Genomic DNA, 18,183 nt, shown 5'->3' on the forward strand with positions numbered 1-18,183 from the left:
AAAACCCCCGAGAGCCTCCGGAGAGCCCCCGAGAGCCCCCCGAGAGCCCCCCGAGCGCCCCCGAGAGCCCCCGGAGAGCCCCCGGAGAGCCCCCGGAGAGCCCCCGAGAGCCCACGAGCGCACCCGAGAGCCCCCCGAGTGTCCCCGAGAGCGCCCCGAGAGACCCTGAGAACCCCCGAGAGCCCCCCGAGAGCCCCCGAGAGCCCCCCGAGAACTCCCGAGAGAGCTCGAGAGCCTTCGGAGAGCCCCCGAGAGACTCCGAGAGCCCCCCGAGAGCCCCCGAGCGCGCCGAAGAGCCCCCGAGAAACCCCGAGAGCCTCCGGAGAGCCCCCGAGAGCCCCCGACAGCCCCCCGAGAGAGCCCGAGAGCCTTCGGAGAGCCCCCGACAGCCCCCGACAGCCCCCCGAGAGAGCCCGAGAGCCTCCGGAGAGCCCCCGAGAGCCCCCGAGAGCCCCCCGAGCGCCCCCGAGAGCCCCCGAGCGCACCCGAGAGCCCCCGAGCGCACCCGAGAGCCCCCCGAGCGCCCCCGAGAGAGCCCGAGAGCACCCGGAGAGCCCCCGAGAGCACCCGGAGAGCCCCGGAGAGCCCCCCGAGAGACCCCCGAGAGACCCCCGAAAACCCCCGAGAGCTCCCCGAACGCCCCCGAGCCCCGGAGCGGAGGGGCCTGCCCTGCTCACGGCGGTACCGCCGCCGCACCGGGGCCGTGCAGCCATAGAACATGCTGCGCTTCTCTGTTTAACAGCATTCTCCTTTCTAGGCTAAAGAAATTAAGCAATTTTATTTTCCAGTATTTTCCAGTTTTTATATTTTGGGCTTGTGTTTCAAATTTCCTCACGGAGACACAATCATGTAGTGCAGTCCGCTCTACTTTTAAAATAAAACTTAAAATTCAGAACCTTAAGCACTCTTAATTTTATCCTCAGAGGTTATCATAACACTGCAAGAATCCCTAGCATATATTAGTATTTAGGTCTTGTAGAATTTGTTGTAGCAGGAAGGTGGCACATAAATCACTAGTCATAGTAGGAATAAAAGGAATTGTGCCATTTGTCTATAGAAAAGCAGCTCTAATTCATGCGATAGAGGGTGCAATCACATTTGGAAAAGATGCCAAAGAGCACTGTCTGAGGCAAGTAGGGTTCAGCTGGGGGACAAGCTCATATAAAACCTGACAAAGTGTGAGAAATCAGGATAATCTTGTAGCACACCAGGACAGGCACAAGAGACCACTGCACATTCTTACTGCCATGGATTTCCTGCCACCTGAGCTGTGTTGTTCAACTTTTTAACATTATATTAGTCAAGCATTTTTCATCAGTGTTTATGTAATCAAACAGCAGTGTAAGGTACCCGTGTACAACACTTGGGGTTATTGACTCACAGCGTGATTTCCACAGGGCACAAAGGGTTTTGTGCTTGGCCAAATGGAAAGTGGGACTGGGCTCCTCACCTATCCTCAAATGTTCTTCCTCAAAAACCACGGCCCAAACAGCATGTCTGCAGTCCCAGCAAAACTCTTCAGTGCTTTCTCAGACAGGGCTCTCTGTAAGCCCCTTGTTCCTAAGGTGTGGACCTGCCTGTTCCAGGTCAGTGAAACAGCAAGAAACTCGTCATGCACTGGCAGTGTTGCACTGCTGTCAGCAATTTGGTACAGTGCACCTTCTCCCCTGGCAAAATGCTCATGCAAGATAAACTAAACAGAGATGGAAGAGTCAATCCAATGTCATAGATGTCATATTTGAGTAATGGAAAAAATAAACCTGTTTGCCCCAAACAATGTGTTACACACAGACACCACTGCAGGCTTCTGCTGAGGATGCTGCAGGTTCCCCACTTTAACATACATTCTATCCCCATTCCTCCTGGCACATTTGGAGCTATTTTGGCACTGGAATATCCCTCACCTGCCTGTGCTCAGCCTTTCCTTTTGCCTCCCCAGATATGAAGCTTCTGGGTCTCCACCAACCCAGCCTTGCCACACATCACTTCTCAGTGCTGATCCACGTGGCTGTGGCCACAACAGGGTGCTAGGTCTGCACCCAGGTCTCATCTACAATATCCACAATATCCACAATATCCACAATATCCACAATATTCACTACTCCACTTGCTGCCTATCGAGAAAACCAACTGGTTTTAGAAGCCACATTCATTATGAACCGATTAAAACCATTGCAGTTGCTCTGAAAGAAAACAATCACATTCTCATTCAAAACCACAGGTTGACAGCATCCCTTTTATTCTTTTATTTATTTGCTCCCAGTGTCACAGGCACTGGAAAGATCCTTCATGCTCTGAGCAGAAAAGGCAAAAAGTAATTTAAAAAAAAATAAACTTAAAAAAATTGAGACCCTAAGGATGAAGGACAGGAACAGAAGCAGGCCCAGCCAGGTGGCACAGCTGGTAAGAGAACGTGAGCAGGCAGGTCTGCTGCCAGAATGATCAGACAGGTGGGGCAAGAGACAGCAGGGCTGGGAGGAGCCATTGCCATCAGAAGTAGTTGCAGGAACACCAGCTGCTTCTCACCCAGCTTCTGGTGGTGGTCAGGGACATGTCATGAGCTGGGAGTGTGGCTGTCACACACCCACAATTGTTAACTGCCTGCTTTGATTGAGACTCAGGTTCAGCCACCTCTACATTGACCACAACTGAGAATACAGGACAACAACTCCTGCTCCCACCACCTCAGTCCAACCACCACCCATGTGCTAGAGCTCTGCAAACACTGGGAAGATGAAAACAGTGCTTAAGAATCCCATTCCTTGTCATCAAGGATGACTTTTTATTCCACCTGGGCATGGAGAGTGAGTTATATCATTAATGCTGGCAGGAAGTCATTTTATACAATTATTTATTCTTGTAAATGTATTTGAGACATTAAACTCATGTTTATCCATGGCCAATTAAATGAAATTGTCTGCTCAAAACTTAGACAGATTAACTCTTACACCATTTAGAACAGTTTGTCCACTTGGGGACAGTGGGACAAGTAACTCTAGTCCTTCCCAGGGTAACAACAAAGGAGAGAACAAAAGCAATTCCTGCTGTGCATTCATTTATTAGCATCCTTTGGGCTGTAGACAAAACAGAAACCACAAATCTCCTCTCTGTGAGCTTGCACATAAATTGCTGTTGAAATGTAAAGTTACTCATTTACTTTGTACTAGTTTAACCCAACAACATCCAAAAGAGCAGGATTTGGTGGTGAATACCTACTGCCATGAATCTGCACTGTTCCCTCCTAACTTTTCTGGGTGCAAGATGATTTGCATTCACTAAACAGCTTCTGACAGCATATTCATCTCTGCTCATTTACAGCTTGATGTTAGGCTCACTGTTTCATTTGCCAGCAGGCCTCATTATTTGCTTTGCTCAGATCAGACCATTCCTCCGTTTCTTGGAAACCTCTCTTGGTATCCCCATAATCCTTTCCTCTGAAGCAGACATTAGCTCCAGTCGAGTGAAATTCTGTGCAAAACACCAACAGAGAGTAGATTGTTTTCCCTGTTTAAGAGCAGGGTTTCAGTTCTGTGGTGTTGGGTGTTTCTTTTTCTCCTTTTGTCTTAAAATTAATTTAAAACATCTTTCAGTTTGGTTCAGTGGATCCACGATGTCATTCTGTGATCCATCTGGAACTGGCAGCTTCAGCACTACAAAATTGGGGAATAGCATTTATAGGAATGTAGGAATAGCATTCCTGAGCCACAACAAGAAATCACTCAGAACTTATGAAAAAGTTGAGATCTCTTATTTATTTGTTGCCAGTGGTTAGATCTCACTGAAAGATTATTTGACTGGGTCATGTATGCTGAATTAAGCTTTAGTACCACAGCTGATTTGACAAACCTATTGTCAGTGATATTAAACAGCACTTATGCTTTTTCACCACCTTGTGTTTTCAAAGTATTTTAGATAAATATATATGTATATGTATACAAACACAGTGATTGTCTTAAGCTCTCCAAGCTGTGTAGGATTTAATGCCATGGATTCAAGACAGTTGTCTGACATAAATTGCCCATTAAATTTTGGGTGAGTTTTCAGAGGGTTTTAGAGGAAAAACCACCACTCATCTTATATGACTTTTTACAGCAGCTTCTTTGTTACTGTGTGTGAGACCAGAGTGTCCTGGTCTGTAGCATCTTCCTGTTCTGCTAAGGCAATCACTGTATTTCAGCAAAAGCACACTTGGAATAGGCTAGTCAGGAACTCTTACAGTATAGTTCCAAAGATCTCAGCTTGTGTCTGGAGAACAAGGTGTCACCAGCTGCATTTTTTCCTCTTGTACAGAGACATGGCTCCAGATATTTCTGTGCACACAAAACCAGCCCACTGATTTTTCATTGTACTTTAGGAAGGAGAGAGGGAGGGAAGGTCAGCCTTGAAGTAGTCAGGTGGTTGGACTAGATGGTAGCTGGAGGTCCCTTCAAATTGAACTGTTCTGTTTTGTTCCCTAAGACTTTTTTGTTGAGAACTAGAGAGCAGCATGGTCACTTAAGAAGCTAAGAGTAAAGTCCTGTACATTTGCTGCTGAGCATCAAGCCCACCTCTTTTTTTTTCCAAGCAAGGTCAATACTCAAAAATTTCCCATAATCCCTCAGAAATTTTGATGCAACTCTTTCTTTCATGCAGTGAATTTCTCATTCTGTCCAGTGCAGTTAACAAAAAGTCACATTATTGATCAACTTCCTTGGTGCTATTGTTCTTTATCACCAGAATAATTTAAAACAGATCAACCCTAGATCACCTGTAAGTTTGCAAATCAGGGACCAGGACATTTAGTCAATGGCAAGTTCATGACAGTCTTACTTAAAATTAGTTCAGCTAATGACAAAAATTGCTAGAGTTAGAATCATGGAATATCTCAAGTTGGAACTGACCCATAATGATGATCTAGTCCAATTTACTGTTCATCACAGGTCCACCTAAAACTAAACCTTATAACAAGACCTTGGTGCCATGATGACTTTCCTGGGGACCCTGTTGTGGTGACCAACCATCCTCTCAGTGAAGAACCTTCTCCTAATTTCCAATCTGAACTTCCCCTGGCTCATCTTCATTCCATGACCTCGTGTCCTATTGTTGGTTACCACCAGAGTTACACAGATGAGCACAGGTGTCCATCATACAGGCTGATGTCCTCTAAATCCCACCTGTACCTGTTCCTGCCATAATCCAGATCATTTTTAGAGCCAATCCATCTTGCCTTCTTCCCTGTACATCTATTCCAGGCAGATCAGAGCTTTTATTAAATCCAAATTAAACTCTACTTTCCACAACATTTATGCCACCAGCTGAAGAACAAAATTTATATTTCTGTAAATGCCCAATCATGCCAATTAGCTCTATGGCCTGTAGTATTGAACACAATGCAAATACAGAGCAGGACAGAAAAAAGGAAGCAAGTTCAAACAAGGTGAGGTACATCTCAATTATATGTTCTGAATGCTTATATGGTAAGATGAGCTTACCAGGTAAATTACACCGCCCCAGCATCCCTCACCTGCCAACTGAGTAGGCGTAAAGAACTTGGTGGGCAGCTAAAACAATGTAGGAACATAAAGAAAGCTCGTATGTGCCAGTCTGCACACCACCTCCATATCTGGCCCTCAGCACATTGTCATATGACTTTAATAGCACAGATAAATCAGTTCCTGAACTGAACTCCTACACCGGGTGTATTAATGGATGCAATTAAGTATTTAAAAAGATACTTGAATATTTATTTCAAAAAAGGAGAAACACTACCAAAAAGCCTGTACCTAAAGCAGCACCAGAAATATGAACCAGTATTTTACTGCAGAATGAAAAGCAATGCTAACAGCACTGATTGCATTAAAATTGAGTTGTCAGTTAATTGAGAAAATAGATTCAACATAGTGATTTACTATAGAATATATGAACATCAGTTTTTAATACTCAGGAAAATTTCATTAATGCCACGTTTCACCTAAACCATTCAAGTATTGTGTAGTGACAGCCAAACCATTTTTCTTCCAGTGGTTTGTGCTTGGTTTGACTCCTATTTCAGCTCAGACATTTCTACAACAGCAGTGCATACACATTCACTCCTTTGCTGCCCGGAGCTTTCTGCAGACTGCTCAAAAACCACTTTTATTTACTTCTGCAGAACAAACTAGTGCTGCCCTCAGAATAATACCAGGAGGTTCATCCAGCTCCTGCCCTCACCACCCACCCCTTGAATGGCTGGTCTCTCAACAACAATGAAAACCCAACACCGTTCAGAGAATTAGTCACTAGAGGGCACTTAGAGAATCCAGAAGATTGAGAATGTGCTTGGGATCAGAGGGCCACAACAGTTTAGAGTCCAAATGATGAGATCTGCATATACTTCCTAAGCAAACTCCTGAGGTATTTTAAGACACAAAAACAAGAAAATAATTATATTTCAGATTATGACCTTTATAATATTTTGTCTTTCCATCAACTGAATGAAAGAAGGCTGGGAAAAATCTCTCATCTAAGACAACACACAGACTAAGCTACAATGGCCATGCACTTCTAGACAAATGTTGAACAAAAGTGTTAATTGCTGGCATGGAAGATACAAGTCATGTGAGGTATTGGCTGCTGTTGCTGCTGGGTGCAGCTTTGGGGAAAGAGGTGCAGGAACACACAAACCAGTGTGGCAAACTCGCATTTCATTTCACTGCAGTGCCTCACACTGACTATGCATTTCACAAGAGACAAGGATGTGATTATCTGCAAAGACCCTGCAGATTTTATTCTGTGTGTGACAAACCACTGAAAGGTGACAATGCTATGTCAGGAAAGCAGGAGCAAGAATCCTGGATGGTGGAAATTGCAGTCACCCAGAGCAGGCACAGGCTGTATACATTTGAGATCTAAACTTAATTCTTATTTAAAGACAGAGCATAAATAAAGACTGCTCTCATCCCTGCTGTGTCACCTGAACAGCTCAATTCTTTGCTTCCTGTGTTAATTATAAGCTGCACCTTTAATCCAGTACATCCTGTCTTTAGTAAGATTAAAATTTTCTTGCCTACCAAGAGTCTTTTTCTGTACACTTCCAATCTTCTCCTGTACAAAAAAGCAGAATTCGTGATTGGTGAGTTCTGCAAAACCTCAAATCATTGCAGGGCAGCACAAGGAAGGGTTGGGCTGCTGCTGTACCCAGGGCTGACAGGAAGAAGTGGTGAGGTGAGCACAGGTGACAGCACCTGGCATGGGTGAGGGTGATGAGGTGACCCTGGCAGGTCTGTCACACACCATCACAGCATTGATGCACTGAGCTGTGCTCTCTAGCAGGGGCTTGGGCTGGATCAGTGCCCAGACAGAGATGGGGCACTCAGAGCTCACCAAAAAAAGCAGAATGGCACTGGGTGGCACTTGGTGGACACTGCAGGAGGAGCAAAGGTGTGCCTGCCCCTTGCTAAGCATTCATTAAAGCTGATTTATAGATTGGCTCTGTACCTTCTCTAAATTGACTTTGGAAGCCTACGGGAAATACTGCCCCACTTCCCTGTGTGTGCCACGGGGGAAATGAGAAACCACTGGGTCCCTGGGGCTAATTACTTTCTTCAAAACCCAGCATTGCTCTGTTTCTGACTCAGTGCAGCATTCAATTTTCTGCTGAGATTGTATCTATATCGCATTAGGGGATGAGTTGCAATAGCACCTGATGTTAATTGCAGTGCACAAGACTGCTCCCTTCTCTCCTTTACACCAGTTATCAAGAAAAACCGGAAAGTCCACTTCTGCTGGTTTTAATTTAGCCTCTTCCACCCATACAGAGTGCCTGTCAGACAGGAGAGGCAGGGGCTCTCGTCCTCTTTCTACCTGAAAATATCCAACAACAAGGTAGAGACTAGCTGGATGTCTGTATGTAGATGTCTACATTCCACCTCCAACAATCAGGTATTTATGGAGACAGAAATGTTGGGATGCATGGCAGCCCCTCGGTGTAGACAGATACAGGCAGGTCCCATCATATCCTTGGATTGCTCCAAAGCCAGCCAGCCAGCCTTCCTTGACTCCAGCATCCACTGAAAGCAGAGAAAAGGACAGAGATGAATAGAAAAAGGACATCCCTAGGCTGCTCTTGAAGCTTCCCAGTCTCTTTCAGGGTCTATACCTGGCTAAAACACCAAAGCAGCCCTCAAACACACCAGAATCCAAACCACAGAAACAAGCAGGGGCATTCTGTCTGGACAAGAGTACATGGCTTAGCAAATTGTCCTGTGAAAACTAAATCTGAGAACATGTGCTGGGTCATGAGTAAAATTTACCTTTTCCTGGAGCACAGTGACAGAGATGAGGGGGTTTAACATCTTATCATTATTTTGTTTCCCTCCTAAATGTCCACCTCTGACAGTAGCATTCTAGCACTCACCATGTATCATATAAATGTTTGTTCCTGACAAGTCATTTGTGAGCCTGTCATTTGCCAGCCTATCATTTCCCACTCCCTTTCTGCCAGCAGCAACCAGGATTTCTGTTATTTTCAAGTGTTAACCAGCATTGGCAGCTGCCACTTGCTTGGCACAATATGTACATGGAAGAAGGATAGGGATTTGTAACATGTGCCACACTGAATGAACAGCATTAGAAGAAAATTAATCTGCTGGAAAGCAATGCCTCTGGGGGTGTTGGGGGCTTGGGATATATTCCTTCAAGCCCAGCCTCCCCCTAAACAACAAGAGGGCAGCTCTAGTAGTCTATAGTCCACCTTTTACTTTTCCTGGTGTAAATAACCCATTCACCTTGCCATGCAATTTGTTGAGTGTTCTCAGGTGAGTCAAAGTGCTGTAAGCATCTCCTCTCTTCTGATTTCGTACCCTTCAGTTAAAGATCCCTTTCTCTGTTTGGCAGCACGTTGTTTTCTACTCTTTCCCCACCAGCAGCAACAAAATTCCTCTGACTAGAGTCCAGCTTGCAACACGGTGTTTCCAACCTGGAGCTGCTCTGGGATTTGCCTTCATTCTCTTAGGACAGAGGAGGTAAAAAAAAAAAAAATAGGAGAGGAACAGAACATTCTGTCAAATAAACATTTGCTAATCCTCTTGAGCAAGAGAAATAGAACAGGTAGCAAACAGATTAGCTATCTGCTACAGTAAATAAACAGCAGCAAAGGTGCCCTGGACACTCTTTGGATGATATTTCTGCATTGAGTCTGATACTCTGATACATTAATTGATCCAACAGGAGCCATGATGTCTATATACAAAATTGGAGGTCAGACCTCAAAATAATATAAATAATCTCCTGCCTGGTATAATAAAAATAGGCTTAGTGTTAGTTTGACTCCCTACCCTTCTTTTTTTCTCTCTCCCATGAGGAATAAGTGTTTTTTGCTGCTATACAATCAATAAAATTATAATCTCTTTGGGTGTAGGACTAGCAGAGCTTGCAGAGAATTCACAGGTTTGATGCCACTTCTAGGTCAGTTTTATGTTGTAAGATTAAACATGGTAAATGAGCAATTGGTTCCTCTCTTTTGAGGCTGAGCCACATGGAGGGGTCTGATGGCAGCCCTGGAACACCTGAACCAGCAGGGAGTATTTTTCTTTCTAGGCCTGGAACAGATGAAAATGGCACTGCAGCCTGAGTCAAGCCCTAGGGTACAAAACTGAAAAATACCATTGAAAAACTCAGGGTGGGGAACGGCAGAAATTATTTAAGAGTTGAAAAATATTTTGCAATAATCTAATTAAAGGATTTTATCTGTTGAATTCCTGCACGAGACACACAGCAAGAGCTTCTAAAGCAGCTAGTTCAACCTAGGGTCAAAAATTAAAGCAAAATAAATTGAAATTACAGGTAAAATGTTTTTTCAGAGCTAGAAAAGATCAATTAATGCAATAAGCTACCAAGGGAAGCTGTAGACATGCACAGGTCTCTGGAATCATGTTAGTCAAACAGGAAAAGAGAATGTGGATGTGTCAGGAAAATGAATCCACAAACACCAGGGGTTTATGTTTAAAAAGGAGACAGAGGAGTCTCTTTTGCTTTATTCCAATAAAGGGAGAGGCCATGGGGCATCCCCTGGGGTCTCTCAGATTTTTGGAGGATGCAGCCTCCTTTTTATCCTGTTTTCCTGGCTGTATTTTCCTCTCTCTGTCCCTATTGCTGAGGTGCTTGAGAGGCACAGACTTCCCAAACACTGATACCTGACATTCCCCTCTAATGTATAACCTTCCCTTTTAATTTCTAATTCTTACAGAATTCATCATTCCCTCCCCATTGTTTCTTTCATCTTCCAATACCCAGTTTCATTCCTACAGTTTGTTTGTAAAGCCAAATATCTTTTCCCATTCATCAATCAGTGCAATCAATCCCATTGTTTCTTCTCTCTCTCAGTGCTAGCCTTATCTACCAGCAGCCCCACAGCTTGTTTGTAAAGACAAATCCAGCATTCCTCTCATGTGGAAGATGCTTGTGCTCTGTGAGAGCTCAGCCCATGACAGTGCTGGTCCCTGGCAGCCATGAGGATGAGAACCTATCTAAATAATCCCTTCTTAAAGAGTTAGATCACATCCACTCCACACCAAGCCAAGTTATCACCTCTTGCAAAGTCAAGAAAATCTCCTTCTGAAGTGCTATGGTGAGAGAGAGAACCTCAAGCCAATTCCTTCAAACAGACCATATTCCCTTGGCTCTCATTTTCACACTGGCCAACAGGCTGACAACCTTCCCATGCACAAGGGGCAAAGGCTTCCAACCTCTCACACCTGTTTTTTTTTCTAAATTAAAAATCCAAGTGGACCAGGAGACTTGCTTAAGTGATCAAGTTCCATGGAGGCAATAAAATGGGAGAATTTTTGATCAAAGATAAAGTGAACATCTCAAGGTACTAGAATATAGGCTCATTTAAATTGCAAGTATCAGGTAGAGGTCTTCACTGAGAGTTCCAGAGATCAGATTTCACAGTTGAAGGACAGAGATGAAAATTAGTATATTTTTTCTGCAGGCAAAGCAAAACATCTCAGAAAATAGATGCATTTTAGGTTGCCTCTACTTGTCTCACCAAATGGATCTTCTCTAGGACAATCATTATCTTTTTTACCCTCCTCCAAAATGGAGTTTGCTTCCATTTGCAATTCTGTATAAACCTACCAGCACTTGGACACTAACTTTTCTCACTCCTTCATGGATACTTACAGATGCAACACACCCAGCAGGAAAGAAAGGGTTTATTATGTGTTTGTTATCCAGCCACTGCTACAAACTCCTGATAGGAGACTTCACAGAAAGGAGAGTTGGGAAGGGAGGTTCTATTAAATGCTCTGCTCATAATCACAGTGTCTCCTCAAAAACCCTCCATGCCACCTTCTTCTGTGGTCAGTTGACAGAAGTCATGGATGTCATGTCCTCTGAAGTCAGAAGAGCTGCTTCCCTCTCTGTTCTGCACAGAGTGCACCTGGTAGCAACACAGACATTACATAATAGTAAGTCAGAAATTGAAAGGAGCCAGATTGCTAAACCCTTCTATGCGGATGAGATTTTTTATTTCCATCACCTGATAATTTAATTGCTCAATTAACTCTGCCTGAGTGCCTTGGCTGTGGAAGAGGAATGTTCCCTTGCAGGTCATGGCAAACCAGACAGGAGGCAAGCAAGCAATGCAAAGGTAAATGATTCCTCTACAGCAAACCAAGTGCATCATCCAATTGTATTTTCTCTCCTGCTCTGCTCCTTGCTCCTCATGTTTTGGGGACAGAACAGGCACCAAATAAAAGACCATAAAACTCTGATACTCCAGTATCATAGGCCTCTCCAGCATGGTTTAAACCCAAAACTTTCTTAGCCAATTCAAACCTAGCTTGAACATTTCTTTTTGCATTTCTGAAACTCCATAAAATGCCTGATTTGGGTAGCAGGGCAATCTCCTTCTTGAGGAGGGCTTTGAAACATCTGCTGCATCACTGAACATTATACTCTGGTTTTTCTTCACCCAAAAAGGCAGTGGAAAGGATCCACTAAAGTGGCACTTACTGACCATCCCGGGGCAGAGTGGGACTGACAGAGCCCTGTGGGTGTGATTCTTGTCCAGTGCAGACCATATCTCAGAGGGCTTTGGCTCCAATCAACATGCCTGTAAACATCACTGCAGCAAGCTGCACATAATTTAATCATTCCTTCTTTCATAAGCACATCAGTCAAGTTCATTAACCTGTGTCTCTGCTGTTCATGTCAAAACCTGAGTGCTCCTGTACAATTTATGAAATCATGTTAGATTATTTATTTACATCATTTCTCATTTATATGTTAGAGGGCAAACATTTCTATTAAAAATAATTTTAAATTGCTTAGGGATATAGGAGAGTCTGTATCACTGGAGACTTTTAAGATTGTCTGCCAGGATGCTTGAGAGCATGTTAATGTTATTAGATCCTGCCTTGGGCCAAGGAGATAACACAGAGGAACTCTGTGACCTTGCAACATCCTTCCTAGCTATTTCTGGAAACATTGAATGACAATGGCCTGGAAAAGCAGCAAACTAAAACCTAGTAAAAGAGACACTTCTGGTCTGTGCTCTCTGGAAGAAAAAAAAAAAACAACTCTACATCTAACAAAGTAATGAAAGAGAGAAGGGTTTACAATTGAAATCAGTGAGTACTAAAGGGAAAAACATCCTCTGCTACTTGATCCCTACTTAAGGTCTTCTCATGAACACCATCATTAAATCCCTACCCATATTATAATTTTAAACAGCTCCTTCCACCTCCCTTTGTGAACTTCCCCCTGGTAGTGCTCCTTTCCATTCTCATGAGAGCTCACATTAAGTCATTCCACAATGAGCCTTTCCTAAATTCCTCCCCGAAGCCACCTCTAAAACATTCAGAGGTGAAACAGAATTTACTTGGCAGATTACTGACCCCCTTTTGCTCGTATTTAGGATGCAGTGTCTCCTGAATTCTTGGTCATTAGAAATCATCAGCCTGTTGATTCTACAAGTACTCACCATGCTAGAAAATCCTGTTTCTGCCTCATGCCATGCAAAGCCTGACTGGATGTTACTTTGACCTGAAAAAACAAGAAACTAAGTAAGTTTGTAGCCAAACCTCGAGCTGCTGACTGTATCTGTGTCAGGAAAAGGTGCATCTTTAGCAATGACAAATTATGTTTAGAATATGCCTTTTCTTAGACAGATCCTTTAAATCAGGGCAGTTCAAAAGAGGTGAATTTAATTAGAAAATATTTATCCCAAATGTCATAATGACAATCTTGGAAATTCAAGATTAATGAAAGACAGAAAGAAGCTAAAAATAGCAGCAACTATATGTAACCAGCTTGGGAAAGAGATAACAGAAGTAATAGGCAGTGAGGAACCGGAAAAGAAACCCAAACCAAAACAAAAAACAGACAATCTGAAGTGTACATTAGTATAAAAACAAAGGCATCAATCTATGAAAACATCTGTAATAATCAGATTGTCCATTATGACATTCATAGGGTAAAATCTCAACAGTAATACAGAAAGGGTAGGCATTTCTCATAGTTAATTCTTTTTTGGTATGCAAAATGTGATGCATATCATATAATATATCATATCATAGCTTAAAACATCTCAGACTGACATTTAAAAAGCAGTACTAAAAGTGGGATATTATTGAATCAGCATCCTGCAGCCCTACAAGATGAGATGTCTGAAGATCTCATTGCCCGTGTTCATTTTCTGCCAGTCACTGAAAAATAAGGAAGCTTCTTAGGTGAGAGAGAAAAACTAATTTTTAGAGGCACAAACAGAACAACCCAGAACTAAGACCTCTCTCAATTATTTGGAGAAAATAGCCAAGAAATAGCTAAAATAACTCTAAGTCTGCACCATGAAAAATTTATTAAGAAACAGGAATAAGTTTAAGTGTCATTAAGAAATTGAGAGGCTTTGCAAGGAGAGACAAAAAAATAAGTTACTTGTGGCCTCTGACTAGAACTTCTCTGCTAGTAAACAAAATATTGTGACATCAGTAGTGACAGAACTCCAAGTAAAAGCAATTTTACTTTCAAAATGTTTGGATTAAGGAAACGCAATTGTAGCTTAATCTGTTTGGGATGCCATCAGAAAACTGCCTTTAAGATGATAAATTTGCCTTTTTACTCCACCTAACTTAAGGAAAAATCTGCAGAACATTTCAGTATGGAGATAGAACATTCTGGAAGAACTTGATGATTGTTACTTTACATATGAAAAGTGTTTCTATTCCATTCTTTGAGATTTTATCATGCAAATCATGCAGAAATGGGTGACTGAACATTCCGAAGACTTAACAGTAACTTTTACTCTGTTTGCTTAAGCAAATACTCTGATACCTGTCACTAGTTCAAATTTAATCTTGTCTCAAGGCTAGAAAACAGGTCACAGTAAGTTATGTTTGCCTTTTTGTTGTGAAACTTCAGTGCATTTTCATACCAAGGACGCATGAAATAATTTCTAGGCCAGCTGACTTCACTGGTACCTCTTGACTGCTACAGGATTCTAAAATATTTGCCTTTTTTTGAAGAATGCAAGCACTGAAGGATAATTTGGTCCTTTAATTGTTTCATTACCTAAGGACAATTTCTCTAAATGAGCCTGAAAGTAGTGCCAAGTTTTAATCTGACTATTGCATGCAAACCTGGAGCAGAGCTTCCCAGAAAGCCCCACAGTCTGAGATACACAAGCACTGTAGGTTTTATTCTGTGTTGGAAGCTCAGCAGCTTTCAAGCACATTTCCACATTTATAAAGCAGTTGTGCAGACCCAACACAGATGAATAAGTGGAAAGCCAGGGGAAACCAGAGCGCTCCCAATTACCTGCAACTGAATACTGTTTCTCAGAGAGGCAGTCACAGAAACAATTGGAAAAGACTTCTGAGGTCATCAAGCCCAACGTGTGACCCAGCACCACCTTGTCACCCAGACCATGGCACTGAGTGCCACATCCAGGCTTTTCTTAAATCCTCCAGGGACGGTGACTCCAGCACCTCCCTGGGCAGCTCATTCCAACACCTGACCCCCTTTGTGAAGAACTTTGTGAAGAACTTCACAGCTTAAGGCTGTGTCCTCTGGTTCTGTGGCTGTTCCCTGGGAGCAGAGCCCTGGCTGTCCCTCCTGTCAGGGAATTGTAGAGTGAGGAGATCTCTCCTTATCTTCTCCAGTGTAAGTTTTCTTTTTGTATCTGGTGGTTGTTTTACCAGGACCTGAGAGTGCTAATATCGATCAGCCATCTCTCAGGAGCTCACATCAGCCAGCAGAGAAAGACTGGAGGCCTTACTTGACACATTCCACAAAAATCTTTATTTCATGAGCAGGGTGGTCGGGCAGGGATCCCCAAAGGGCAGACAGTCATATTTGTAGGTTTAAGGGGGATTCAAATTTCAGCCAATAAAAAGTTTATACAAAAAACAGCATCCAATCTAAGTCAAAAGTTCCAGAGGTGAACTGACCAATTACACAAACTAATTTATAACAAATTATCTTTTAAGGTGTTAGGAGAGTGACCAGATTCTTAAGGAATTTGGCTCAACCTTGGTATCTAGGAAACCTTGTCTATTATAGCAAGTTCCAGGGGCCAGGGGAAGATGGCTTGGGAGGAATTGTATCATCCACACTCCAGGATAAACATCCCCAGCTCCTCACAGGACTCGTGTCCGGACCCTTCCCCAGACCCGCTCCATCCCCTCCCCACCTGCCCAGATTGTGGCTCCAGCACCACGAGGGGCAGGCACAGAGCACAGGGGACTCTCCGGGCGCTGCTGCCGCCCCATCCCCGTCCCCAGCGGCTGCAGTCGGAGCCGGAGCTGGCTCGGAGCCCGGCGGTGCCGGTGACTCAGCCCGGCCCGCCCGGTCCTGCCGCACCCCCGGGGCCGCCCCGGGCCACCCCCGGAGCGCCGGGACGTGCTGCTGCTCCACAGACCTCTCCTTGCTTTCAAAGCAACCTCCTGCCCGGAGCGCCTGGGGACAATCTCGCTTTCAGCATGAGCAGCTGAACAAAGCAGAGCGAGGAAGGGTTTGACGGTATCGGGATGCGGAAGAGCGGAGCAGCTGCTGACTCACAGCGGGATGGGGTGGGAAGGAGCTGGGGAGGATTCGGCTCCGCAGTGATGCTCTGGGCACTGCAGGAAAAGCTGTCATCTTCTACAGCAGCGCCTTGCCTGGCAGCGATCTGACACCCACTGCTTCCACAGCTCCTTCTCCCCCCGGCTAAAATGCGTGTTTAATGTAATGCGCCTGGAACAGGAATTAAACTGCAGCTACAGCTCTCCGTTTGGCTAAAAGTGTTAAATACCAATGGAAATAAATATGTTCGTGTAGCCTTGGGAAGGAAGACCCCCAAATACTTAAGTCTATTTGTGATAAAATAATCTTGTGTGAAAAGTGAATATGCCCTTTCCCGAGATCCACACACTGTCCAGAGAGCAGAATGCAGTTTTTGTAAAAGACCACCACGATTCACACAAGTTCACAGCCCCGCTGTGGCACCTCAGCCCTTTGCTAGCAGAGAAGTGCAGCCCCCAGGCAAAGGCATGAATGTGGACAGGATGGGATACAGCCACTCCAGCATTGATTGCATTTCCTGGAGAAACTTTTGGAGAGTGAAGGGTTTCCTCTTGGGGAGAGGGGGCACAGGGCTATCTGTTTCTGTTTCTTATAAACAGGTTTCTTTAATTCTTCAGGAAACACAAGTAAAATACACACATGGTGAAGATTCATGGATCTCTCCAGGTTCTGGGGTCAAAGACATGCAAATGCTGAGGAGCAGAACCTCCCAATGCCATCAACAGCTGCAAAAAATATTAATTTTGTTTCAATTATCTTCTTTAAGGGCAGACATGACCAGCCAAGACTATTCCATCTTATCTACCTGCTTATGATCAAAATTTTTTGTCAGCTGCTATTCAAGTGCTCCACAAGCCTTCAAACACCATACACCCTTCACCTCATGCCTCAATTACATGCATCCTCACCACAAAACAGAGTGACTCAAGGTCTGCCCACACAGATCATGGCCTAGACAGCTGCTGATCAGGATGTGGAGGATTCAGCCACATCCTGCAAATGGAAGAGGCCACAAAGTAGGACAGACAGGATGGCACTGACAGGCGTGTGAGTCAGAACACAGGGGAGAAATGAAGATACTGTTGACAGCATGATGAGCCTGGAGGCAACAGGGAGCCTAATTTCTAGACACATACAGAATGGTGAATCAAGATAAAAACCTTCTGCAGCAGATGCTGTAACTCTCTCAGGACATGTTCCTGAGTACAGAGTCTCACTGGGATGTATTTATACCCCTGTCAGGACCTGTGTGAACATCTCTAAGACAGGAGAGAAGTCTTCAGAAAATCTTTTGTGATTATTGGTTATGTTAGAACAGACTGGACCTTTGTCTCTATGTTAACTTTTTGAGTCAACTCCATGGGTCACCAACCAGAAAACCCAACATGAAATGCAGTCTGGTGTTTTGTTAATAATATACTCTGTGTTTGTTCATGTTCTTTAATCACATGGTTTTTGCTCTGTGGAACATCCTGTCTCTCTGGCCTAAGCCAGTTCAGAAGTAAAGATGCTTTGGACTGAATCCAGACAACACATACATTTTGTCTTGCCCTGGAAACCCTGTGTCAATTTAAAGCCATTCAGCAGAGTTTGTATTATTGTATTTGCCTGAAGGATAAAAGGAAGATGTTTATAAGACGTAAAAACAGATAGCCCTGTGCCCTCCCTCCTCCAAGAGGAAACCCCTTCACTTTCCAAAACCAAAAGCCTAACATACCAATAACTTTATTAAAATCAATGCTCATACCAAGTTATTAATCTACTGCTATGTTTCTAATATATCAGCAAATGTGGTAACTGCTTATTTTTCTATATTTTCATACTAAGGTCACAACACTGATATTTCATATTAAAGTGCTTGGTTTGTCTGGTTTTGTGCAGAAGGTTTTGGGGGTTTGGGCATGTTGAATTAATCTCTAAAACTTGTCTTGTGTTTCTACTTCCGAGTATTAGTTAAACCACCAAATATGGATCCAAATCACTGACACTGTTGGCAGAAGAACATATAAACATTATTCATAAACTTAGCTCTAAACTGCTAACACCCCAGATCCCCAGATAACTGAGAGAACCTCTGTGTTCTGCCACAGCTGCCTCCTGAGCTGTGCAAACTGGACAATATGCACAGCACCCACTGGAGAACAGTCCCAGTGCAGCAAA

The sequence above is a fragment of the Catharus ustulatus genome, chromosome 24 (assembly GCF_009819885.2).
Source record: "Catharus ustulatus isolate bCatUst1 chromosome 24, bCatUst1.pri.v2, whole genome shotgun sequence".
In the NCBI taxonomy this organism is placed as follows: Eukaryota; Metazoa; Chordata; class Aves; order Passeriformes; family Turdidae; genus Catharus; species Catharus ustulatus.